Here is a 27131-nt window from a genome sequence, read left to right as displayed (position 1 = left end):
CTGTTGTCTAGGGAAACAGCCCTTGGCCCCGCCAAACTGGGTAATTAGTTTGTGTGGATGCTGTGTGAGGTACCCCACCCTGCCCAAATAACAGACCGTACACAGATACGATTAAATGATTTACAGTTTATAGGTATTACTGGAACTATATAATTAATAGAGAATAAAATATAAAAGGAAAATAAAAGGCGCCACACTTATCAAAGTTCAATTTCTTCATGCACAAACAGTTGGAGCTCAGGACCCTTCTTCTTCACCCTGCGACTCCTTGGACCATCTCGACCGGCCGCCTGGGACCAACAACGGTGGTCGACCAGACGCTCCACACGTGTCCGTCTCCGTCTCCTCTCCTCGCCGCACGCCCTGCTCGGGGTCCAACCCCGTTAGCGGACATCACAGCACCTGGTCCATTCTCATTCATATTAATTCCCTCTCCCTCTCCCTCTCCCTCTCCCCCTCCCTCTCCCCCTCCCTCTCCCCCTCCCTCTCCCCCTCCCTCTCCCCCTCCCTCTCCCCCTCCCTCTCCCCCTCCCTCTCCCCCCCCCCCAAAACCCCACACCTACGCAGTAACATAAAAGACAAAACCCCCTTACATTAACGTTTGAGAATAAATTGGACAGATACATGGATGGGAGGTGTATGGAGCGATATGGTCCGTGTGCAGGCCAGTGGGACTAAGCAGAAGATGGTTTGGCACAGCCAAGAAGTGCCAAAGGGCCTGTTTCTGTGCTGTAGTTTTTCTATGGTTTCTATATGCAGGAACATGGGGGAATGGGTCCAGTGGTTAAGCTGGAAAAATCTTGATGTTGCAGACATGATGAAGAAATGATGCAGAAAATGGGTCAGCAATGATGCCAAGGCTTCAATAGCATTTAAGGCTGATACCTGAAAGAGGGACAGGCTTTCCCACGTGTAGTTGGAGAATGGTCCTGCACAGTCACATAGGATATCTGTGGTGTTTTGGAAAAGTGCCCAATGCACAGGAACTGGAAAGATTAAACAATGACTTCCAGAAAGATGGCACCAGTTTAGGAATGTGCCATATGTTCAGTCGATCAAAAGAATTTTTTATTTTCTTATTTATTTTGTTTATTGAGATACAACTTGGAATAGGCACTTCTGGCCCTTTGAGCCATGATGCCACTTTAATCCTAGTCTAATTACAGGACAATTTGCAATGCCCGATTAACCTCCCAACTGGTGTGTCTTTGGACTGTGGGAGGAAATGGGGGAACCCATGCGGTCACAGGGAGAACATACAAACTCCTTACAGGCAGTGGTGGGAATTGAACCCAGGTTGCCGATACTGTAAAGCGTTGTAATAACCATGATACTACCATGCCACCCCAAAGTAGTTGTGATGAGTTTAAGACCGTAAGACAAATCAGAATTTGGCTATTCGGGTGTGCTCTGCCGTTCAAGCATGGGTGATTTATTACCCACTCAACTCCACTCTCCATGCATGAAATTGTGCTTTGTTCAATGGATATCAAAAGGACAACTATCAAATTGTTGGAACAAGTATACCTCATCCAAAGTGAGGTAGCTGTGGTTGCTGGAGGTGTAAAACCCTCAGCTGAAGACATCACAACAGGATTTCTTCAAGGGAGTGTCCTAGTGCCAACCATATTCAGCTAATTCAATGACATTCCTCTGTCACACGGTCAGAAACGGGAATGTACACTGCTGATGGCACAATGCTGAATTCTATTTACAACTCCTCAATAAATGAAGCAACCCCTGACTGCATGTAGCATGGCCTAATGAGATGTAGTTATAGAGCACAACAGCACAAAATGGGCCCTTTGGTCCATCTAGTTAATGCCAAACTATGCTGCCTAATTCTATCCTAGAATTCTAATCCTAATTCTATCGACCTACATCTAGGCTCTCTGTGTACTTATCCAAACTTCTCTTGAGTACAGCAATTGAATACTTCTGCAGACAGCTTGCACCACTCTGTGTAATTAAGTTACCACTCCAATTTCCCATATTTCGCCTTTCACTCTTATCATATGAACTCTAGTTCAAGTCTCACACAATCTCATTGGAAAAAGCCTGCATCCTAATTATGATACAGGAGCAGAATTAGGCCATTTGGCCTGTTGGGTCTGCACCACCATTTCATCATGTCTGATCTATTTCCCTGTCAGTCCCCATCTCCTGCCTTCTCCCCATATCCCTTCAAGCCCTGACTGATTAAGAATCTACCAACTGCTCCCTTAAATATGCCTAATGACTTGGCCCCCACAACTGCTTGTGGCAAAAAATTCCACAGATTCACCACTCTCTGACAAAGGAAATTTCCCCCTTATCTCCATTTTAAATGGATGTCCCTCTATTCTTAGGCTGTGTCCTCTGGTCTTAGACTGTCTCACCATAGGGAGCATCCTCTTAACATCCATTCTATCAAGGACTTTCACCATTCGATAAGTTTCCCTGTCAGCCCCCTCATTCTTCTGAATTACATTGAGTACGGGCCTAGCACCATCAAACATACCACACAAGACTTTCAATTCCGGATCATTTTTGTGAACCTCCTGTGAAACCTCTCCAGTGTCAGCACATCTTTTCTTAGATGAAGAGCTCAAGACTGCTCAATACTCCAAGTGAAGCTTCAACAGTGCTTTATAAAATATCATTTTATTACATCCTGGCTTTTATATTAATTAGTATGTAGAAGTCCCAACAAAACAGTGTGCATATTTAATCTGCTATTAGGGAATGCGACAGGTCAGGTGACAAGTTTGCAACAAATAAGTCTGATTCGTGGGTTGAGGTTCTAAATTGGAAAAAGGCCAATTTTGATGGTATCAGAAAGGATCTGGAAAGTGTGGGCTGGAACAAGCTGTTTCTGGTAAAGGTGTACTTAGTAAGTGGGAGGCCTTCAAAAGTGGAATTTTGAGAGTACAAAGCTTGTATGTGCCTGTCAGAATAAAAGGTAAATATAGCAGGTGTAGGGAACCTTGGTTTTCAAGAAGAATTGAGGCCCTCACTAAGGGGGAAAAAAGGAGGTGCATAGCAAGTACAGTAGGGTAAGAACAAATGAGGTACTTATGGAGTATAAGAAATGCAAAAGAATACTTAAGGAAGAAATCAGGAGGGCTAAATGAAGGCATGAGGTTACCCTAGCAGACAAGGTGAAAGAGAATCGTAGGGGGGGGGGGTTCTACAAATAATGTTAAGAGCAAAAGGATTGCAAGGGGCAAAACTGGTCCTCTGGAAGATCAGAATGGTAATCCCTGTATGGAGTCAAAACAGATGGGGGAGATTGTAAGTGCATTTTTTTTTGTGTCTGTATTTATTGAGATGGACACAAAACCAATTGAAGTGAGGCAAAGCAGCATCAACTTCATGGACTTCATAGACTACAGAGGAGGAGGACCCTGTGGGAGGCAAGTGCAGAAATTGCCGGGGCCTTAGCAAAGATATTTAAAGCATCTTTAGTGACAGGTGAGGTAACAGAGGGTTGGAGGATAGCCAATGTTGTTCTGCTGTTTAAGAAAGGCTCTAAAAATAAACCAGGAAACTATAGGCCAGTGAGTCTGACATCAGTTGTGGGAAAGGTATTAGAAGGTATTCTGGGGGACTGGATATACAAGTATTTGGATAGACATGAACTGATTAAGGATACTCAGCATAGCTTTGTATGTGGTAGGTCATGACTAACCAACTTTATAGAGTTTTGAGGAAGCTACCAGGGAAGTGGTTGAAGGCAAGTGAGCCTAATCGTGGGACAATTTACAATGGCCAATGACCTAATGTCTCTGACATTAAATTGGACCTTTGAACTTTTGAACCTTGAACCGGTATGTCTGGACTGTGGGAGGAAAGCCACGAGGTCACGGGGAGAATGTATGGAATGCAATGCTGCCCCTTGTTTCTTTAAACTCTACCCTTAATAAGGGAATATAATTATCCTTACTACTAAACGAAGCAACGGTTGATTGTCTTTGCAAGCAGGGAGCAATGATATGTTTTCACAGGAAATATCTCATGCCAGTTCGATGGTTGTGAGGACACATTGATATTTGGCTAGTTATTGATGAAACTAGTGCATAGCTCTGGACTAAATATAAGCAAGGTATGCAATCTTGCCAAAGGGCTTTGGTCTGAAACGTCGACTGTACTTTTTTCTATAGATGCTGCCTGGCCTGCTGAGTTCCTCCAGCATTTTGTGTGTGTATACAATATTTGTAACTGTTAGTGCAAGGTTAACATTCTCAGAGGTTAAAGTATGTTTATTTTCCTTTCTTCGATCTGTTATGAATATGCACCAAAGCTTGTATTTTCACATTCTTATTTCTCATGTTATACTATGGGGTACAATAACAATACTGTTTAGAAATCGTTAGTTTTCAATTTGGAAAGATTAATATTAATAATTTTTGAAGCCTTTCTCAAATGCTTCATTTATTTCAATCTTTTAAAAACGCAAACACGAGGAAATCTGCAGATGCTGGAATTTCAAGCAGCACACATAAAAATTGCTGGTGAATGCAGCAGGCTAGGCAGCATCTCTAGGAAGAGGTACGTTGACTGTACCTCTTCCTACAGATGCTGCCTGGCCTGCTGCATTCACCAGTAATTTTTATGTGTGCTGCTTTATTTCAATCTGTCTGTTATTTGTAGTAAAACAACAACTGCATAAGTAAGCAACAGGACTCGTTCTTTTTTTCTGCAAGTCCATAATTGATGTTATTAATTAATGATCGTCTCTGCGCAGTAACCATGGCATGCGAGAAGGTTTTCAGAAGAGGATAACCAATTTGGGCACATATTCTCAAAAAGGTTCACCACGCCTGCTCTAAAATCTTCATTTGGGCAATCATAATAACACGGGGAAAGTACATGTGTTTAATAGATCAGTTACTTTAAAGTTTTCATTAGTATAAAGATTGAGTAAATTCTAAATGAAAATGAAAAGCACTGCAGGTGCTGGAAATGTGAAACAAAAATGGAAAACATTAGAATCAGTCAACAGGTCAGGCAGAGTGTACTGCTGTACGCCTGCTCACAAACAACTGCATGGCCAAACACTTGAGTAATCACATTGTCATGTATGCCGATGACAACAAAGGTGGGGCTCATCACCAACAACGGTGAGACCGGAGGTGGAAGAGCTTGAGGCCTAGTGTCAGGCAAATAACCTCTTCCTCAATGTTAATAATGCAAAACAGATCGTTATCAACTTCAAGAGACCTTCCGTCACTTACACCCCTCCTTACATTGGCCTCTACTTTCTGAGGAGGCTGAAGAGAGCTGAACTATGCACATCAATACCTATGATCTTCTACAGATGTGCAGTGGTGAGCATCCAAACATGCTGCATCACTGCATGGTACAGAAAGTGCACTGTGGCGAACAGGGAAGCTCTACAGTGGGTACTCATAATCCGTAGTCATTTCCAGCACCAGCCTACCTGCCATCAAGTGTACAGAAAGGTGCCAGAAAAGGGTTAATAATATGATGAAGGATCCTTCCCATCCTGCTTATGGACTGCTTGTCCCATGCCCATCAGGGTGTAGCATCCACACCAGGACCATAAGACAAAGGAGCAGAAGTCGGCCATTCGGCCCATTGAGTCTGCTCCGCCATTTTATCATGAGCTGATCTATTCTCCCATTTAGTCCTACTCCCCCACCTTCTCACCATAACCTTTGATGCCCCGGCTACTCCGATACCTATCAATCTCTGCCTTAAATACACCCAATGACTTGGTCTCCACTGCTGCCCATGGCAACAAATTCCATAGATTCACCACCCTCTGACTAAAAAAATTTCTTCGCATTTCTGTTCTGAATGGGCGCCCTTCAATCCTTAAGTCATGCCCTTTCATACTAGCCTCCCCCATCATGGGAAACAACTTTGCCACGTCCACTCTGTCCATGCCTTTCAACATTCAAAATGTTTCTATGAGGTCTCCCCTCATTCTTCTAAACTCCAAGGAATACAGTCCAAGAGCGGACAAACATTCCTCATATATTAACCCTCTCATTCCCGGAATCATTCTAGTGAATCTTCTCTGTACCCTCTCCAACGTCAGCCCATCCTTTCTTAAATAAGGAGACCGAAACTGCCCACAGTACTCCAAGTGAGGTCTCACCAGTGCCTTATAGAGCCTCAACATCACATCCCTGCTCCTATACTCTATTCCCCTAGAAATGAATGCCAACATTGCACTCGCCTTCATCACCACTGACTCAACCTGGAGGCTAACCGTAAGGGTATCCTGTATGAGGACTCCCAAGTCCCATTGTATCTCAGAACTTTGAATTCTTTCCCCATTTAAATAATAGTCTGCCCGTTTATTTCTTCTGCCAAAGTGCATAACCATACATTTTCCAAGTTTGTACTTCATTTGCCACTTCTTTGCCCATTCTTCCAATCTATCCAAGTCTCTCTGCAGACTCTCCGTTTCCTCGGCACTACCGGCCCCTCCACCTATCTTCATATCATCAGTAAACTTAGCCACAAAGCCATCTATTCCATAATCCAAATCATTGATGTACAATGTAAAAAGAAGCGGCCCCAATATGGACCCCTGTGGAAGACCACTGGTAACCGGCAGCCAACCAGAATAGGATCCCTTTATTCCCATTCTCTGTTTCCTGCCAATCAGCCAACGCTCTATCCACGTATGTAACTTTCATCATGTCAACTCTTGACCTGAGACCTTTTTTCTCAGGTGTCAGCATGTAACAACCATCAATCTCGAAAACAGTTACTTTCCCTAAGCAGTGAGGCTGATCAACACCTTCACACACTAACCCATGCCTCTACTACTTATCATTTCCCGTCAGTCACCTTATGAACAGACTCTTATATCCAGTGTCACTTTATAGATGTACAATATGACTGTATAGAAGCTATCTTGTGTATTTATTATGATTATGATTATGAAGACACGTAGTCCTCTTTTATTGTCATTTAGTAATGCATGCATTAAGAAATGATACATTATTTCCTCCGGTGTGATATCACATAACACAGGACAAACCAAGACTGAAAAAACTGACAAAACCACATAATTATAACATATAGTTACAAACAGTGTAACAATACCATAACTTGATGAAGAAGTCCGTGAGCACAGTAAAGTTCAAAGTTTCTCAAATGTCCCACATCTCACGCAGACGGGAGAAGGAAGAAAAACTCTCCCTGCCATGCCGACCATAATCCGACTCTGAGTCATCCGAAAACTTCGAGCTCTGATCAGCTGTCCGTCACCAAGTACTGAGCGCCATCTCTGTCCAAACAATTCGACATCCTTCTCGGTTGCCAAAAGCAGGCAAGGCCAGGGATTTTGAGGCCTACCCTCCGAAAGATTCACGACAACACAGTAACGACAGCAGTGAACGGGCGTTTCAGAAATCTCTCCAGATGTTTCTCTGTGCTTTCACGTCCATTCTCCATGAAATCAGAATTGTCCACGGCCCCTATTTAACAGATACGATATCATTTTTCACTGGAGGGCTGCGCACGCGCGGCGCGCTGCCATCTTCTCCTCCTGCCTTATCATGTTCATTGTCTCATTGTTTGTGTTGCTTTGGATCTTGCGTAACAATTATTTTGATGTCCTTTTGACTTGTGTACTGGAAATGATGTTAAACAGTCTTGCACTGGTGGGAAGAGGCTCAGCTAATACTTGAAGTCAAAGACCCTTCATCAGGACAGTTTCTGATATGGGTTCTGTTGACCTGAAACATTAACTCTGTTTCTCTTTCCACAGGTAAATTATAAATGTTGAAAGAGCAGAAGGCTTCATTTTGTTGCAATCTCAAATTTAATATGCGTCACTGTGGCATCATATGAACGCCAGCGGGTATTACTATCCTCAGTTCTCAACTCTTGACCTGAGACCTTTCTTCTCAGGTGTCAGCAGGTGTCCAGAAAAGTGGTATAAACCACAGAAGTCGCTCACCACCTTAATAATAATGCCTATCCAGACCTGCATTTAACAATAGCCTGCTGTTGATGTGTAGTTGCGGTATTGGGATAAAGCACAGGTAGCAGTTATGGAAACGGGACCTGCTGAAGGGAGGGCTGCTTAGTTTTTCATACAGCCCCTCGTGACTACAGTACATAGATCTGATGCACACAACAAGCACTGGCTACATTAGCAGCAGGCCTGTTCATTCTGCCTGGGGTCAGATCCCATGTTAAAATAGGGCTGCAGCTAGTGCAGGTTATGGTGTTTGTACATTGCAGTGTCCTCAGACTATTCCCTACCTCCCCGTGGAAGCTGTTCTCTGGGTGATGTGATATATGTCAACTGTATAATTGGGGAGTTGGGCTCAAATTGCTACTTTCTGTTCCTGGGGAGAAAATGTGTATTTAGCTTAATTGTGAAGGCTTATGATTTAACATAAGGTTACTTTAGACTGACTTATTAGTGGCTTGAGCCTCATCTCAAAGCCTGAACATGGATGCAAATCTCACTCTAAAGACTTGAGCAAAAAATCCTGTGCCAACATGTTGTTGAGCTTTGGTGATTCCCAGCAAGAGTGACTCCCAGTGAGAATTAAATGGAGGTGGTCTCTTCAGATTTGGGTAAATGTAAACCATCAAATTATGCTGTTTTGTAAAATAGGCAGGATCTTCCAGTTATCTTGTCAAGTTAATTCCTCAACCAAATTTGATCTATTCATTGACAAGTAACAATCTGCAGACTATTTCTGGGTAGGTGGGTTTCTTTATTGAAGGTGGTAGGTACTATGAATGCACTGCCGAGCAAACTGGAAGAAGCAGATGTGATAGCAATATTTAAGAGGCACTTAGATAGATGAATAGGCATGGAATGATTAGAATAATTGACATTGTTGTCAGCACATTGATCTATGTTCTAGAAATTTCACTTTTAAAGGACGCCCACTTACCAAGTACAGCTTTGCCAGAAACCAACCCGTCCCAATCTACACTTGCCAGATCCTTTCTGATACCATCAAAATTGGCCATCCTCCAATTTAGAATCTCAACCTGTGGACCAAACCGGTCTTTCTGTATGTTTACTTGAAACTAATGGCATAGTAATCACTAGATGCAAAGTGTTCCTCTACACAAACTTCTGTCACCTGCCCTGTCTCATTCCCAAATAGGAGATCGAGTATTGCATACTCCCTCATTGGGACTTCTGTGTACTCTTTAAGGAACTTCCCTGAATGCATTTGACAAACTCCCTATTCTATCTAGTCCTTCTGCAGTATGGGATTCCCAGTCAATATATGGAAAGTTAAAATCACCTACCATAACAGCCTTGTGTTTCTTCCACCAGTCTGCCATCTCTCTGCAAATTTGTTCCTCAATCCCTAGCACTGTTGAGTGGTCTATCATATAGCCCCATTAACGTGGTCATACCTTTCTTATTTCTCAGTTCCAATCATAAAGCCTCACTGGACAAGTTCTCTAGTCTGTCCTGACTGAGCACTGCCGTGACATTCGCCCTGACTAGTAATACCACCACTCCTACTTTAATCCCTCCCGCTCTGTCATAGCTAGGACAACGGAACCCAGAATATTGAGCTGCCAGTACTGTCCCTCTTGCAACTGAGTCTCACTAATGGCTACAATGTCATAATTCCAGGAGGTTGATCCACGCCTTAAACTCATCTGCCTTTCCTGCGATACTTTTTGCATTGAAAAATGTTGTAAAAAATAATCACTCCCTACTATGTAGATAGTTTTCTTCTTTTGATTGTTCTTTCTTTCCTCTCCTTCCTATAAGTGTATACCTCAGATAAATATTATGTGGAAATTTGTGACAAATATGACTATATGATGTATATTTACAGTATCTGAAATACATCTTATGGAAATGTTTGTTTGATGATGGACTTCAATAAAAAAAATTCCAAAAAAAATTATACGCAGCTCATACACTAGTCGCACCATGCTCAACCTTTTGAGTCCTCACTTTGTCTGAGTTCTTATCAGCATCTGTCTCCACAACCTCTTCGCTAACTGTTTTGGCATTCTGGTTCCTATCCCCCTGCAACTCTTGTTTAAACCCCACCATGCAGCACTAGCAAACCCTGCACTAGGATATTAGACCCCTTCCAGTTCAGGTGCAAACTGTCTCTTGTTGTTGTTCGTCCTTCGTAGTCGAAGATGACCATGGCTTCAAAGTCCAATGGGAGATTGGTGGCTGTGGGTCCGGAGGTGACTGATGAGGCCAATCTGGGCCCTGAAGGCTCGCCCACAAGTGGGACACAAGTGGGTGGGTGCTGTCGTGGCAGTGGATGCTGCTCGGGCCTTGCGCACAGCACGCTTTCGTTGCACCTCGATGATGCGCCTGACTTTAGCTGCATGGGCTCCTGTGGTGATCTTGCTGCGTCAAGCTGGACGGTCGAGGGCAAGCGTCCCCCACGTGTTGATGTTGACACCCAGGCCTTTGAGGGACGCTTTGAGGCGGTCTTTATAACGTTTCTTCTGCCCCCCGGACTGAGCGCTTGCCCTGACACAGTTCTCCGTACAGCAGCTGCTTAGGCAATCGGCTGTCTGGCATTCTGACCACATGTCCAGCCCACCTGGCTTGGGCTTTCAGCAGGAAGGTGTAGATGCTGCAGAGCCCAGCTCGTTCCAGGATTTCCGTGTTGGGGACTTTGTCCTGCCACCTGATGTGGAGGGGTCTGCGGAGGCAGCTCAGGTGAAAGTGGTTGAGCTGTTTGGCGTGTCTGCTGTAGACAGTCCAGGTCTCACTGGCGTAAAGGAGGGTGGTAAGGACCACTGCACAGTAGACCTTCAGCTTGGTGGTAAGGCTGAGTCCTCTCCGCTCCCAGATGTTCTAACGGAGTCTCCCAAAGGCGGCGCTGGCTTTGGCAATCCTGTTGTTGACCTCAGTGTCTATGTTCACTGCGCGAGAGAGTATGCTGCCCAGGTAGGTGAAGTTGTCGACTGCCTGGAGGTTCTGGCCCTTCACCGTGATGCGCGGCTCCTGGTATGGCTTTCCTGGGGCAGGCTGGTACATAACTTCGGTCCTTTTGGTGCTGATAGTGAGACCGAAGTTGTCGCAGACTTGTGAGAAGCAGTCCATTTCACGCTGCATCTCCTGCTCTGTGCTGGCGTTGAGCGCGCAGTCATCAGCAAACAACAAGTCTCTGATGACAGTCTCTTGCACCTTTGTAACTGCCTGCAGGCGCCTAAGGTTGAACAACCTGCCGTCAGTCCTGTACCTGACGTGCATTCCTTCTTCGTAGTTACGGAAGGCATCTGTTAGCATGGCAGAGAATACCATACTGAACAGAGTTGGGGCAAGAACGCAGCCTTGTTTGACGCCATTTGTCTCTGGGAAGGCCTCTGACTCGTCGCCGTCATCCAGAACTTCCACCATCATACTGTCGTGGAACTGCCGGATGATTGTGATGAACTTGCTGGGGCAGCCAAACTTCTCCATGATCTTCCACGAGCCTTCTCTGCTGACCGTATCGAAAGCCTTGTTTAGATCGACAAAGGTCATGAAGAGGTCGCTGTGTTGCTCCTGGCATTTTTCCTGGAGTTGGTGTGCAGCAAAAATCATGTCCGCGGTCCCACGTTCAGCACGGAAGCCGCACTGGCTTTCTGGGAGCAGACCTTGCTCAAGGTCTTGGAGAAGGCGGTTGAACAGGACACGGGCCAGAATCTTCCCCGCGGTAGACAAGAGGGAGATGCCTCGGTGGTTGTCACAAGACTGGTGGTTGCCTTTCCTCTCGTAGATGTGGACTATGCTGGCATCTTTCAGCTGTTGCGGGACCTGTCCCTTTTTCCACATGGACTGGAAGAGTACAGTCAGCTTTTGCATCATGACAGGGCCTCCTGCTTTGTATACCTGAGCAGGGATTGCATCGGGTCCTGGCGCTTTGCCATAGGAGAGTTGCTTCACTGCCTTCCTGACTTCATCTACTGTGGGGAGGGTGTTGAGGTTCTTGTTGATCTCTACCTGGGGCAGGCGGGCAATGGCCTCGTCGTTGATGTCAGCAGGGCGGTTAAGGACGTTGTTAAAGTGCTCAGCCCACCAATCCAGAATCTGCTTCTTCTCTGTCAGCAGCTGCGTCTCATCAGCGTTGAGGAGGGGTGAGGAGCCGGAGGACTGGGGTCCGTATACAGCCTTAAGCGCATCGTAGAAGCGCTTTATGTCGTGGCTGTCTGCATAGCCCTGGATTTCATTGGCCTTCTTGCTGAACCAGCTGTCCTGCATCTCATAGAACATAGAATAGTACAGCACAGTACAGGCCCTTCGGCCCACAATGTTGTGCCGACCCTCAAACCCTGCCTCCCATATAAGCCCCCACCTTAGATTCCTCCATATACCTGTCTAGTAGTCTCTTAAACTTCACTAGTGTATCTGCCTCCACCACTGACTCAGGCAGTGCATTCCACGCACCAACCACTCTCTGAGTAAAAAACCTTCCTTTAATATTCCCCTTGAACTTCCCACCCCTTACCTTAAAGCCATATCCTCTTGTATTGAGCAGTGGTGCCCTGGGGAAGAGGTGCTGGCTATCCACTCATCTATTCCTCTTATTATCTTATACACCTCTAGCATGTCTCCTCTAATTCTCCTTCTCTCCAAAGAGTAAAGCCCTAGCTCCCTTAATCCCTGATCATAATGCATACTTTCTAAACCAGGCAGCATCCTGGTAAATCTCCTCTGTACCCTTCCCAATGCTTCCACATCCTTCCTATAGTGAGGCGACCAGAACTGGACACAGTACTCCAAGTGTGGCCTAACCAGAGTTTTATAGAGCTGCATCATTACATTGCGACTCTTAAACTCTATCCCTCGACTTATGAAAGCTAACACCCCATAAACTTTCTTAACTACCCTATCCACCTGTGAGGCAACTTTCAGGGATCTGTGGACATGTACCCCCAGATCCCTCTGCTCCTCCACGCTACCAAGTATCCTGCCATTTACTTTGTACTCTGCCTTGGAGTTTGTCCTTCCAAAGTGTACCACCTCACACTTCTCCGGGTTGAACTCCATCTGCCACTTCTCAGCCCACTTCTGCATCCTATCAATGTCTCTCTGCAATCATTGACAATCCTCTACACTATACAACACCACCAACCTTTGTGTCATCTGCAAACTTGCCAACCCACCCTTCTACCCCCACATCTAGGTCGTTAATAAAAATCACAAAAAGTAGAGGTCCCAGAACAGATCCTTGTGGGACACCACTAGTCACAATCCTCCCATCTGAATGTACTCCCTCCACCACCACCCTCTGCCTTCTGCAGGCAAGCCAATTCTGAATCCACCTGGCCAAACTTCCCTGGATCCCATGCCTAATAATTTTCTGAATAAGCCTACCGTGTGGAACCTTGTCAAATGCCTTACTAAAATCCATATAGATCACATCCACTGCACTACCCTCATCTATATGCCTGGTCACCTCCTCAAAGAACTCTATCAGGCTTGTTAGACACGATCTGCACTTCACAAAGCCATGCTGACTGTCCCTGATCAGACCATGATTCTCTAAATGCCTATAGATCCTATCTCTAAGAATCTTTTCCAACAGTTTTTCCACCACAGATGTAAGGCTCACTGGTCTATAATTACCTGGACTATCCCTACTACCTTTTTTGAACAAGGGAACAACATTCGCCTCCCTCCAATCCTCTGGTACCATTCCCGTGGACAACGAGGACATAAAGATCCTAGCCAGAGGCTCAGCAATCTCTTTTCTCGCCTCGTGGAGCAGCCTGGGGAATATTCTGTCAGGCCCTGGGGACTTACCTGTCCTAATGTAATTTAACAAACCCAACACCTCCTCTCCCTTAATATCAACATGCTCCAGAACATCAACCTCACTCATATTGTCCTCACCATCATCAAGTTCCCTCTCATTGGTGAATACCGAAGAGAAGTATTCATTGAGGACCTCGCTCACTTCCACAGCCTCCAGGCACATCTTCCCTCCTTTATCTCTAATCGGTCCTACCTTCACTCCTGTCATCCTTTTTTTCTTCACGTAACTGAAGAATGCTTTGGGGTTTTCCTTTACCCTACTCGCCAAGGCCTTCTCATGCCCCCTTCTTGCTCTTCTCAGCCCCTTCTTAAGCTCCTTTCTTGCTTCCCTATATTCCTCAATAGACCCATCTGATCCTTACTTCCTAAACCTCATGTATGCTGCCTTCTTCCACCTGACTAGATTTTCCACCTCACTTGTCACCCATGGTTCCTTCACCCTACCATTCTTTATCTTCCTCACCGGGACAAATTTATCCCTTACATCCCGCAAGAGATCTCTGTACATCGACCACATGTCCATAGTACATTTCCCTGCAAAAACATCATCCCAATTCACACCCGCAAGTTCTAGCCTTATAGCCTCATAATTTGCCCTTCCCCAGTTAAAAATTTTCCTGTCCTATTTGATTCTATCCTTTTCCATGATAATGCTAAAGGCCAGGGAGCGGTGGTCACTGTCCCCCACATGCTCACCCACTGAGAGATCTGTGACCTGACCCGGTTCATTACCTAGTACTAGATCTAGTATGGCATTCCCCCTGGTCGGCCTGTCCACATACTGTGACAGGAATCCATCCTGGACACACTGAACAAATTCTGCCCCATCTAAACCCTTGGAACTAATCAGGTGCCAATCAATATTAGGGAAGTTAAAGTCACCCATGATAACAACCCTGTTATTTTTGCACCTTTCCAAAATCTGCCTCCCAATCTGCTCCTCTGTATCTCTGCTGCTACCAGGGGGCCTGTAGAATACCCCAGTAGAGTAACTGCTCCTTTCCTGTTCCTGACTTCCACCCATATTGACTCAAAAGAGGATCCTGCTACATTACCCACCCTTTCTGTAGCTGTAATAGTATCCTTGACCAGTAATGCCACCCCTCCTCCCCTTTTTCCGCCCTCTCTATCCCTTTTAAAGCACTGAAATTCAGGAATATTGAGAATCCATTCCTGCCCTGGTGCCAGCCAAGTCTCTGTAATGACCACTACATCATAATTCCATGTATGTATCCAAGCTCTCAGTTCATCACCTTTATTTCTGAAGCTTCTTGCATTGAGGTACACACATTTCAGCCCTTCTACCTTACTGTCTTTACACCGTTTATCCTGCTTCTCTTTCCTCAAGGCCTCTCTGTATGTTAGATCTGGCTTTACTCCATGCACTTCTTTCACTGCTCTATCGCTCTGGGTCCCATCCCTTTCGCAAATTAGTTTAAACCCTCCCGGACCATGCTAACAAACCTACCTGCAAGGATATTGCTCCCCCTCGAGTTCAGGTGCAACCCATCCAATCTGTACAGGTCCCACCTTCCCCAGAAGAGATCCCAATGATCTAAAAATCTAAAACCCTGCTCCCTGCACCAACTCCTCAGCCACGCATTCAACTGCTATCTCCTCCAATTCTTACCATCTCTGTCACGTAGCACTGGCAGCAATCCTGAGAACGTCACCCTTGAGGCCCTGTTCTTCAGCCTTCTGCCTAATTCCCGAAACTCACACTTCAGGACCTCATCCCTCTTCCTGCCTATGTCGTTGGTCCCAACATGTATCACAACTTCTGGTTGCTTTCCCTCTCGTACCAGGATGTCGTGCACCCAGTCAGAGACATCCCGGACCCTGGCACCCGGGAGGCAACAAACCATGCAGGTGTCCTTCTCACGTCCACAAAATCTCCTGTCTGCTCCCCTGACTATAGAGTCTCCAATGACGACAGCTCTCCTCTTCTCCGTCCCACCCCTCTGCACCACAGGGTCAGACTCAGTGCCGGAGGCCCTGCCACCGTGGCTCACACCTGGTTGGCCGTACCCGCCAACAGTATCCAGGATGGTAAACTTATTATTCAGGGGGATGGCTACAGGGGTGCTCTGCACTACCTGTCTGCTCACATTCGCTTTTCACCCTCTGACTGTCACCCAACGACCTGCTTCCGACCCCCTAGGTGTGACTACCTCCCTGTAGCTCTCATCTATGACTACCTCATTCTCCCTTATGAGTCGAAGGTCATCCAGCTGCTGCTGTAGATTCCTTACACGGTCTTCCAGATCACCCAGCCATATGCACTTCTGGCAGATATGACTCTGCGGGAGAGGGGCGTTCCCCCAAGACTGCCACATCTCACATGAGAGAGACATCACCATCTCAGGAGACATTGTAAAGACCAACTGCAAGCTAGCTTGTCCTCCACCTCTTCTCGTCGAAGTCTCTCGAGCCAAAGCCTCAAAGCTCCACTCCTTCACTGGCTCACTCACGCTCTGACCCTGACTACTTGCGAAGTTTTTTCTGCACCTTTCTTCTTGCGTTGGTAAAGGCATCTTTCTTGGCTAGTGACGTGGGGTCATTCTGATGCGCTCTGTAATGTTGATGTTTCTCCGTTAGTAGTGCCTGTATTTCTTCATCATTCTCATCGAACCAGTCTTGGTTTCTTCAGGTTGCTGGTCCGAGATGTTCGAGGGCGGTAGTATAGACAGCGTCTCTGAAGGCCGTCCACTGTTCCTCAACGCTGGTCCCGACATCCTGTGGTGTGTCTGGCAGTCTGCCTTCAAGGACATCGACGAATTCTTCTGCAACCCTGCTGCTTTTCAGCTTGGAGACATTCAATCTCTTTGCAGTCTTCTGCCCTTGGGGCCTTCTCATGGGCAGAATGCGAAGCCTGAACTTGGACACAATGAGGCGGTGATCGGTCCAGCAGTCGGCACCACACATGGCTCTCGTCACTCTGACATTCATCCTGTCCCTCTTCCTGGTGATGATGTAGTCAATCGGATGCCAGTGCTTCGAGCGTGGATGCATCCATGATGTCTTCTTATGGGTGGGTAGGTGGAACAGGGTGTTGGTGATGACAAAGTCATGTGTGGCACATGTCTTGAGCAGAAGGCCGTTGTTGTTACACTTGCCAGTGCCGTGTCTTCCAATGATCCCTTCCCAGGTTTGGTAGTCTGTCCCTACTCTGGCATTGAAGTCCCCGAGAACGATGAGCTTCTCTGACTGTGGGATTGCTGAGATGAGGGCGTCGAGTTCCTCATAGAACTTGTCTTTAATGTCATCTGGGTTGGTCATGGTGGGAGCGTAGGCACTAATCAGCGTAGCACTCTTATTGTTTGCAAGCGGGAGCTGAAGTGTCGTCAGGCGGTCGTTGATGCTCTCTGGGTGCTTGGTGAGTTTACGGGCGAGGTTAGAATTGATGGCAAATCCCACACCTGCTTCTCGTCGTTCAGCACTGCTGCGACTGCTCCAGAAGAATGTGTATCCACCACTACGTTCTGTCAGCTGGCCCTTGTCTGCTAGGTGCGTTTCGCTAAGAGCTGCTATGTCCACATTGTAGCGAGCTAGCTCTTTTGCAACTAGTGCAGTTCTTCTCTCTGGTCTGTCTGCCTTGACGTTATCTCGCAGAGTTCTCACGTTCCATGTGCCAAGGTTGAGCACCATCACTTTCTTCTTCACTGTTGTAGGTCGACCGCTATGAGGGATCCCCACCAGCCGCGGTAAGCTGGCCAGGGTGAAGTGAAGCAGACTATGTTTGAGGCACCTTTTCCAGCCCCTTCCTCCATGGAGGTGAGCAGAGCGATCCTAAAGAGGGCTGCTCAGACACCCAGGGGGCTGCCGAACTCAACTGCTGCTTCAGTCCAGTAGAGAGCGACCCTATGCCCTGGGCCGCCTGTGTGCAGGTTTGTGACTACAGCTTCCAGTGTATCCGTACCTGCTGCTTCGCCGCTCCCCCATCGCCCCAGGACTTCAGGTTGCGCGTTGGGTGTGAAGTCATGACTTGCGCTTGACTTGGATTAAAGTGAGGGAGAGCTGCGCAGGTCGTCAGCCTCACTCTCTCGTCCCGGCCTATCTGGACCCAGTGGCAAGACATAGTCGAGATGGCTGGAGATAGGTCAGGATGCAGTGGATGGCCAGCAGTGTTCTGTGTGTCTCACTGTGCCCTCTTAGTGCTCCACGACACATTGCTGAGAATCGCCTTTCTGCCCGTTGAACCAGTGATGGTTTCTTCCGCGCAGTCCGCCAGATCCAGGCTTCACACGCTAGGTAGACAAGCCCTGAGTGTTGTGGGTCTACGGCAGTTCTTGCGGCATGCTCGCAAGCCTCCCTACCCATTGTTGGGCATCCGCATCCGCCTTTACAGCCGTTGGGAGATGTCTCCTCTTCCGCCTGCTCCGCCGTTGGGTCTCTTCTAAAAATCTTGTGTCTCCCTCCTTAGCCATGTATAATGTGCCTATTGCTGGCCTCACTAGTATGTGGCTCAGGTATGATCACAACCCTAGAGATCGTGCTTTTTAACTTAGCACCTAACTCCCTGAGCTGCCTATGCAGAACCTCGTCACACTTCCTACCCATGTCATTGGTACCTACATGGACTATGACCTCTGGCTGTTCACTCTCTCACTTAAGAATGCTGAGGACTCGACCTGAGATATCCCAGACCCTGGCACCTGGGAGGCAACTTCCCATCTGGGGATCTCATTCTCGTCCACAGGACCTCCTTTCTGTTCCCCTGTCATTACAGCTTGCCTCTTCTCTCCCCACCCCCGGTTCTGAGTCGTAGAGTCAGACTCAGTGCCCAGAGACATACTATTCCTCCAATAGTATTCCTAGTGATATGCCTGTTGTTGAGGCAGGATGGCCACAGGGGTACTCTGCATTGGCTGATTAACCTCTTTTCCCTTCCTGACTGTCACCAAGTTTCCTGTGTCCTGCACATTGGGTGTAACTACCTCTCTATATGTCCTATCTATCACACCCTCAGCCTCCTGAATGATCCAGAGTTCATCCAGTTCCAGCCCCCACTCTTTAATGCGAATTGTTAGAAGTTGTAGCTGAATGAACTACTTCTCGCAGTTGTAGTCATCAGGGGCACTGGAGGTCTCCTTGCCTTCCCACATCCTGCACGAGGAGCATTCAGCTATCTTGCCTGGCATCCTGGCATATCTACTGTTCTATCTGAGCAAATACAAAGAACAATAAAGTGTGTGTATATGTGTATAGAACTCTACAGCTTTTTTGCCTTCTCTCACTGAACCCTCAGAGTAAAAACTCTTCACTCTGGCTCTGACCACTTTGTTTGCTATTGCATTATTTTAATTTTTTGTTTGCTAATCAATCCCAAATGCTAATTGGACACTGCACAAAGCACCAACTGCCACGAGTGGCTGCGTTTTCTACTCATTTGTCAAATTTGAGTGAGCTATGTCTTCTCAGGCTTCCGATCTCCAGTTTGCCACTGCTCAAGTATCATAGGAAAGATGAATGAGCTCAGGGCATGGATCAATGCCTGGAATTATGTTGTCGCCATTAGTGAGGCTTGGTTGCGGGAGAGGCAGGACTGGCTCATATGTGGGGTTCTGTTTTAGAAGTGACAGAGCAGGAGGAATTAGAGGAGGAGGGGTGGTGTTACTAATCAGGAAAAATGTCTGTCAGGACAGACTGGAGGACTGTATTATGAGGTGTTATGGGTGAAACTGAGAAACAAACGTATGACCACAATAATGGGGCTACATTAGACCACTCAACAGTCCTAGGGATTTAGGGGAACAAATTTGTGAAGAGATCAGACTGTTGCCAGAAACATAAGGTTTTTATAGTAGGTGATTTTAACTTGCCACATACTGACTGGGAATCCCATACTGTAAAAGGACTAGTGGGATAGAGTTTGTCAAATGTGTTCTGCAATGCTTCCTTTAGCAGTGTGTAGAAGTCCCAGTGAGTGTACAATACTGGATCTGCTATTAGGGAGTAAGACAGGGCAGGTGACAAAGTTTGTGTTGGGGAACACTTTCCATGTAGTGATCACAAAACCATCAATTTCAAAGTAACTATGCAAAAAGATAGGTTTGTCTGCGGATTGAGATTCTATATTGGATTGGAGAAAGGCCAATTTTGATCTCATCAGAAGTGTTCTGGCAAAGGTGGATTGGGACAGGCTGTTATCTGGTAAAGTGTACTTGGAAAGTGGAAAGGCTTCAAAAGTGAAATTTTGAGAGTACAAAGCTTGTTTCTGCCTGTCAGAACAAAAGGTAAAGTTAACAAGTACAAGGATTCTTGATTTTCAAGAAATATTAAGACCCTGCTTAAGAGGGAAAAAAGAGATGCATAGGCAGGTAGGAACAAATGATGTGCTTATGGAGTACAAGAAATGCAAGGGAATACTTAAGAATGAAATCAGGAAGGCTAAAAGAGGGCAAGAAGTTGCTTTAGCAGACAAGGTGAAGGAGGATCCTAAGGGATTCTACAGGTATGTTAATAGCGAAAGGATTGCAAGTTACAGAATTAATCCTCTGGAAGACCAGAATGGCAGTCCATCTGTGGAGCCAAAACAGATGGAGAGATCATAATTGTTCCATCTGTATTTACTCAGGAGATGGGCAAATCAGGATGGCTAAATCCCCAGGGCCTAACAAGGTGTTTCCTTGAACCCTATGTGCAAATATTGCCAAAAAGCAGCGTTATTAAAAACATCCTTAGTAATAGGAGAAGCACCAGAGGAATGGAGGGTAGCCAATGTTGTTCTGCTGATTTTCTTTTTTTAAAAAAAAAAGGCTCTAAATATATAGGCAGGTGAGTTTGATTTCAGTTGTGGGAAGGTCATTAGAAGGTATTTTGAGGGACCTGATATATAAGTATTTGGATAGACATGGACTGATAAAGGATAGCCAGCATAGCTTCGTGCATGGTAGGTCATGGCTAACCAATCTTACAGAGTTTTTACAAGGACGTTGTCAGGAAAGTGCATGAAGGCAAGGCAGTGGATATTGTCCACATGGACTTTGGTAAGGCATTTGACACGGTCCTGCATGGGAGACTGGTCAAAGAGGTTCACTCACTTGGCATTCAGAATGAGGTAGTATATCAGATTAACGTTGGCTTTGTGGGAGAAGACAGAGAGAGTGGTCGTAGAGGGTTGCCTCTCTGATGAGAGGCCTGTGACCTGTGGAGTGCCGCAGGGATCGGTGCTGGTCCTTTGTTGTTTGTTGTCTATATCAATGATCTGGATGATAATGTGGTTAACTGGATCAGCAAATTTGCAGATGTCACCAAGATTGGGGGTTGTGGTGGACTGTGAGGAAGGCTATCATAGCTTGCAGTGGGATCTGCATCAGCTGGAAAAATGGACTGAGAAATGGCAGATGGAACTTAATGCAGGCATGCAAGGTTTTGCACTTTGGTCAGACCCACCAGGGTCGGTCTTGCACAGTGAACGGTAGGGTACTGAGGAGTGCACTAGAACAAAGTGATCTGGGAATACAGGTCCCTAATTCATTGAAAGTGTGTCACAGGTAGATATGGTCATAATGAAAGCTTTTGGGACATTGGTCTTCATAAATCAAAGTACTGAGTACAGGAGATGGGATGTTATTTTGGAGTTGTATAGGACATTGGTGAGACCTGATTTGGAGTAGAGTGTGCAGTTTTGGTCACCTACCTACAGGAAAGATGTAAACAAGGTTGAAAGTACAGTGGCAAGGACTGTATTGTTTGGAATGTAGAAGATTGAGAGGAGATTTGATAGAGGTATACAAAATTATGAGCAGAATGAATGAGGTAAATGCAGGGTTTTACCACTGAGGATGGGTTAAGGGTGAAAGGTGAGAAGTTTAGGGGAAATTTCTACACTCAATTATGTGACAGTGTGGAATAAGCTGCCAGCACAGGTGGTGCATGCGAGCTTGATTTCAATGTTTAAGAGAAGTATGGATAGCTATATGGATAGAAGGGTTACGGAGGGCTATTTTCCCTGTGCAGGTCAATGGAAGTAGGCATGGACTAGATGGGTTGACAGGCCTGTTTCTGTGCTGTACTTTTCTACGACTCTGAATATGACACAAATCTCCAAACTGCTGCAAGTCACTGCCTTTTCTACTCTATCAGCAAATCTCAGTGTGCTATGTCTTCTCAGGCTTCGGAATTCTGACTTGCCACTGCTCAAGACAAAGGAACCTTTTGGATCGTAATGTGATAAAATTTATCCTGCAGTTTGAGAGAAGTTCAAATCATATGTATCAGTATTACAGTGGAATAAAGGAACTTACAGAGGCATGAGAGAGGAGCTGGCCAACGTAGATTGGAAAGGAACATGAGCAGGGATGCAGGCAGAACAGTTTTAGCTGGAGTTTCTGGGGGCACAGGATAGATACTTCCAAAAGAAGTAGAATCCTAAAGAGAGGATGAGGCAACCGTGGCAGACAAGGGAAGTGAGAAACAACATAAAAGGAAAAGATAGGGCATAGAATAGAGCAAAAAATCATTGGAAGTTATAGGTTTGGGAAGCTTAAAAAAAAGCAGAAAGGAACAATAAAAAGTAATGAGAGAAAAGAGTATGAAGGTAAGCTAGTCAATAATATAAAAAAAACAAAAAACTTTGGACTGCTGGAGAGTTAGTAATGGATCTCCCCCCCCCCTCCAACTTTCAAATCCCTTACTCACTCTTCCTTCAGTTAGTCCTGACGAAGGGTCTCGGCCTGAAACGTCAATTGCACCTCTTCCTAGAGATGCTGCCTGGCCTGCTGCGTTCACCAGCAACTTTTATGTGTGTTGCAGCCCATGAGGTGGTTGGGAGGTAGTATAAGAATACTGAATCCAAGTATTAGTTCAAGTAACTGGAGACCTATATTGGATCAGACTGCACTTCTTGTCACAGAGCTGGGAGCACAAACATGTCATGAGTCCCAAAGTAGGGGAACAACCACTAGCTGCTAACCCAGTCAAAGCTGTGTTCTTTCAAAGCTAATGTGAATCTTATGCAAGGCTCTGCCTGTCACTAGCACAGATGAAGACTCCTTCCTGTGGAATGAGGCAGGTGTCCACATTTCTAAAGAGGCCCAGCAGCTAATAATGGGTGGAGATCTGACTGTAGCAGCTTCCTTTCTCCAGTATCCTGAGATTGTGGAAACCACTTGTGAAGGGAAGATTTATGGACCCTCCTTGCTGAATGTGCTGTATGTCAATGGGTAGTGGTGTGTTGGGTAGTGATCCATTTGCTTTAGCTCTAGAGATAAGTGCCAATTGGTTAGAGTAGTAGGTGAATGATATCAAGTAATGTTCTCACCAATTAGCTGTAGATTTGAATGGTTGTAGATTTCAGATGACAGTAAGTTGCACTTGGTCACTGTGTAGTCCCATCTCTGCATTGTTTCTGTAGTCTAATTGCTCTGTGGGTAGTTGACCAACTCAAATCCAGTAATTAAATCTGAAATGAGAAAGCTAATGTTACTAATGCTGACCATGAAGCAACATTTTGTTTCAAAAACTAATTTGTTCACAAAAAAAATTACACATGAATGCAAAAGAAAACTGGACAGCTCTTTACATTCCTTTTGTGTGTACATTCAGAATGTTGTCTAAACATTGACTGTCTACAAACCATCACCGGCTTGCATAATACAACATAAATGTTTGAGAGCCTTTTATGCCCCTCAATGTCCAGTGACAGGAGGACCTTGTACTGTTGTCCTTCCCCTTATGCACGTCTCAGCATACTGGAAGATCTAACAGGTTATTGGCAGATCAATGAGACATTTTCACTGAGTTATCTGTTAGCAGCGCTTGGCATCTGTCTAGGTGTGTGGACCATCAAGCAACTAGCATTATTATCCTTTGGGAATGAGATTCACCATCGCTGGCCTGTCTGACAACGGATTACCACTACAGGTCACTTTCTGTGATTCACTGCCTGTGAATCATCTATATAGGCAGCGTGCTTTAGAATAATTGGGATTGAGCCATAAGTATCAATCTCACCAGCAGCAGATTCACCTGTATATAGCTGATCTCTTTAATTTTAGTTAGTGTGTTGCTGACCAGCACCTGACAATTGTATAAGGTTCAAATGTTACGTGTTATTTGATACATTCATTGTACTTAAAAAGGGAACATACAAACCAACACATTCCCTTCTCTTTATCACAGATCTGGAAGTTACTATTTAAAAGCATCCATTGAATTATTTACCAGCAGAAATAACTTCAAAAAATTTGGAGGGGTTAGGTTTCAAAAATATCAATACAGAAGGGCTGATCTTATAAACAATTTTAGAGATTCATATTAGCTTTGCAAATGGTTGTGTTCATGTGAGCTATGGAAATGGGAAGGAGTGATGCTGTTAAGTAGCATTAAAAAGCAGGTTCCAGAGATAGATCTCTGTATTAGAGGAAGCAGGTTTATTTGGGTCCCGTGCAGAATAACCCCTTCTGACCCTTCAAGCTGCACCTCTCAACAATCCCAGATTTAATTATAGGACAATTTACCATGACCAATTAACCTACTAACCGGCTTGAAGGAAACCTGAGCAGCTAGAGAAAACCCATCTCTCTCTGGGGAGGATGTACAGGCTCCTTGCAGTTGGGTGCTTTTTTTTTTAGGGCACAAAGAATTAGAGGCAACACTTTGTGATCTCACAACAAATTGTGGTCTGTAATTTATCACCTGAAACTTCAGTGGAAGCAGATTGAATTGTAAAGTTATAAGTGCCGGTCTCCCACCCTCCAACACCAGCGAGTGAACATTTGCTTAAATCAACAAACAATCTGTTGGAAGAACTGTGGGTTCAGCAGCATCTGTGGGAGGGAAAGGTGCTGTCAACATATCAGCAACAGATTCCAGCATCTGCAGTCTCCATTTGCTTAACAAGGCTTAGCTTCAGCATAGAACTTAATACAGGAATAGGCCCTTCTGCCCACCATGACTATGTTAAACATAATTCCAAATTAAACTAATTTAATCTGCCTGAACATGATCTATATTCCTCTATTCCCTTCCTGTCCATGTGCCTGACTGAATGCTGCTTAAATATTGTACCTGTTTCCACCATGTCCCCAGCAGTGTCTGTAATGCTGGAGGAAAAACTCACTTTAATGGAAAGGAAGGAGTGGGAGTAGGGATGATGCAGCCATTGTCACCACTGTATAAACAGAAGTAAAGAGTATGGGGCACTTCAGTGACTTTTTTTGTTGTATTATCATGAGAGGTGGAGGTACAATGAGGCAGAGGATGAAGTACAAAACGTAGGGATCAAGGCTACTGTGTTTTGCACCTTCAAAGTTCAAAGTGAATTTTATTACCGGAATACATTTATGTCACCACATACAACCCTGAGATTCTTTTTCCTGTGGGCATACTCAGCAAATCATTGGATGGTAACTACAGCAGGATCAATGAAAGATCAAGCGGAGCATTGAAGACAATAGACTGTGCAAATGCATACAAAAATAAATTGCAATAAATAACAGCATGAAATAACAAGATAAAGAATCCTTAAAGTAAGATCATTGGTTGTCCAGCATAGATCTTCTGAAATAGTAACACCCAGGAATTTAAAGTTACTGACCTTCTCCAGCCCTGATCCTCGGATGAGGACTGGCTCACGGGCCTCTGGTTTCCCTTCTGAAGTCTACTGTCAGTTACTGTCAGCAGATCATACTGTGTTTGCCGTTCCACCCTTTCCTTATATAGATCTTCACTAGGTGTTACTGAGTAAACTTTGTCTATTTCTTTAATTCTGTTAGTAATCACTAAAAGTTCCGCTTCAGTTTTCCTTCTTAAAGCTACTGTATATGAGATTATCTGTCCCCGAAGAAAAGATTTCATCGCATCCCAAATAACCCAAATTTGACATACCCTCAGTTGTATTTAATTCAAAAAATAGAGAAATTTGTTCTTTAATAAAACTTACAAATGCTGAATCATGCAGCAGTGTAGTATTAAATCTCCACTGAGATGCATTCCGTATATTGTCAGGGAACTTCAGTATTAGTTTGGTGGGTGCATGATCCGGCAACGCAATAGCGTCATACGCACAGTCAGCAACAAAAGGCACCAGTTGCGTATCCAACAAAAAATAATCAATTCTTGAATGTTTATGATGTACATGTGGGGGAGAAAAAGAAACATCCTTACCTTTAGGGTGAAGAAATCTCCAAATATTGACCAGGCCATATTCTAGTTAAAAAGAATTAATATAGGTCGCAGCCTTTTTTTTAGGAAGCCATGGATTGGTTGATGATCTATCAATCAAAGGATTGAGACAACAGTTAAAGTCACCGCCCATGATCAACTTCTATTCATTTAAGTTCGGCAACGCAGAAAATAACTTCTTAAAACATTCAGGGCTATCTACATTAGGTGCAGACACAAACACCAAAGCCATCTTTTGACCACATAACAAACCAGTAACAATTAAGTATCTTTCAATTGAATCAGTGACAGTATTAAGATGTACAAAAGGGGTTTTAAAATTAATAAAAATAGTACCCCTCTAATTTTAGTTACTGATGAAGAGTGAAACTGAGAGCCCCTCCAAAACTTAAAAAAGTGGTTTTCATCCTCCCTACGGATATGGGTCTCTTGAGCAAAAATAATATCAGCTTGAAGTGTTTTTAATTTCTTAAAGATCTTTCTACACTTAATAGGTTGGTTCAAGCCTTTCAGGTTCGAAGAGATTATATTAATTTTATTAACATCAATAATAAGGCTTTAATTTAAGGTTTAATAAAATAAGTTAGTGTGCCGGCACAAACCACACCTGCAGGGAAGAACAAATTATGGATTCGATAAGAGAGACAAAGAACAACATGATTGACGGGAAAACCTCTCAGGACTGCCCAGTTGAAAAAACCTAAACTAATAGCCCCACCTTCCTCCCCCCAAAGCCCAAAAACCATCCAATAGGCGGACAGCATGCTAAACTATAATCCCTTAACCCCTTTGTCTCCAATAGGCAGACTCTTTTTTAAAAAGTTATACGCTAACACCTCTGACTAAAGACACAACACCACATACATAAAGAAATAAACAAATTTTAAATATTTTGATGATATGCCTTAAAGAGGTTAAAACGTTGTGAACAGCGCCATCTTAAGTTCATTTAATAAAAATTGATCATGTATTCAAAAAAGATAGATCCAACCAAATAATATGTTACAACTATTGTTAAACTCTTACAAATCCTAAAGGAGAAAATAAAACAGCCAAAATGATGTCTGGACAGTCATAAAATGCAGATTGAACTTTCAACGATCCAGCTACAAATGACTCCCTGGCAAGGACTGAGTGTTTAAGTTGCTGGCATATTATGTCTAACAGAGGTTAAAACATAGTTAACAGCGGCCATTTTAAATTCATTTGATTAAAAATAGATCATATGTTCAAAAAAGATAGATCCAACCAAATAATATGTTACGACTAGTGT

At 44.7% G+C, this 27131-nt stretch overlaps 1 protein-coding gene and 1 long non-coding RNA gene across 4 annotated transcripts in view; one reads left to right on the top strand and one right to left on the bottom strand.

Moving 5' to 3' along the window:
* Positions 1–27131, top strand: part of LOC140202856 (protein kinase C beta type) — a 379624-nt gene that overhangs the window by 65872 nt on the left and 286621 nt on the right. The gene's annotated exons all lie outside the window — the stretch shown is intronic.
* On the bottom strand, positions 77–25929 carry LOC140202857 (uncharacterized). Of its 2 annotated transcripts, none has more exons than XR_011887221.1 (3): positions 25841–25929; positions 22995–23135; positions 77–363 (listed from the first exon to the last, which is right to left on the bottom strand). It is a non-coding gene; the product is annotated as an uncharacterized lncRNA (long non-coding RNA). The 2 variants fall into 2 exon arrangements; XR_011887220.1 differs by lacking the exon at positions 77–363 and adding an exon at positions 6994–7439.

Source organism: Mobula birostris, chromosome 9, assembly GCF_030028105.1.
Source record: "Mobula birostris isolate sMobBir1 chromosome 9, sMobBir1.hap1, whole genome shotgun sequence".
Lineage (NCBI taxonomy): Eukaryota > Metazoa > Chordata > Chondrichthyes > Myliobatiformes > Myliobatidae > Mobula > Mobula birostris.
This window is presented reverse-complemented; position numbering and strand designations above follow the sequence as displayed.